This window comes from Pteropus alecto, unplaced genomic scaffold, assembly GCF_000325575.1.
Source record: "Pteropus alecto unplaced genomic scaffold, ASM32557v1 scaffold43, whole genome shotgun sequence".
In the NCBI taxonomy this organism is placed as follows: domain Eukaryota; kingdom Metazoa; phylum Chordata; class Mammalia; order Chiroptera; family Pteropodidae; genus Pteropus; species Pteropus alecto.
The window spans coordinates 7,851,755-7,852,478 of NW_006435764.1; the positions used below are offsets into that span (position 1 = coordinate 7,851,755).

At 53.3% G+C, this 724-nt stretch overlaps 1 protein-coding gene across 5 annotated transcripts in view; it reads right to left on the reverse strand.

The window, feature by feature from the left end:
* The window catches only part of DAGLA (diacylglycerol lipase alpha), a 28,521-nt gene that overhangs the window by 21,508 nt on the left and 6,289 nt on the right, over positions 1-724 (reverse strand). The gene's annotated exons all lie outside the window — the stretch shown is intronic.

Below are 724 nucleotides of genomic sequence, written 5' to 3' on the forward strand. Positions count from 1 at the left end.
TGCTGGGCATGGAGGCCTGGGTGACCACTCCTCTGGCTGAGGGCTCCTGAGCCCACTGCCCTGGGCTGGAGTTCTGCAGCCCACCAACTCGACCTGGGGCAAGTGACCTGCCTCTCTGGGATGCTGACTCCCATCTGCAGAATGGGTCTCACGGCTGCAGGGTTGGCAGGAGGATTAAACAGATCAGTGGGAGACGGCGCTCAGGGCAAGGTCTCTCAGCAGCAGCTCAGTCAACAGGCGTTACTGTGACCCGCCCTGGAAACCCCCTCTCTTTTATTCAATAAACAGGAATTACTATGACCCTGAGTGCCCTCCCTCATTTTCTCTGCCATGGCATGGCCTTCCCCTTTCTTGAAAACATTGTGTAAAACTTACCTCCTCCAGGAAGCCTTCCTTGATTAACCTCCTCAGCCCCCTTAGTCCTAGAGTCAGCCTAGCCTAGTGGTTAAGAGCAATGGCTCTAAAGCCAGACTACCTTGATCCCTGCCCCGTCAAGTACCAGCTGTGTCTGTCACCTCAGCCAAGTCGCGTAACCTCTCTGGGCCCATTTCTTCATGTGTATCATGGGGATGATGGTAAGAGCTACCTCATGGAACTATCGTTAGTTAATATACACAGTGATTGGCTCAACTAACACGCATCTCCTGCTATCACTGTCGCCATTATTGGCATTGGCCTTGAAGACGAGGACAGCAATAGTTACTGAACCCAGGTGTGAGCGTCG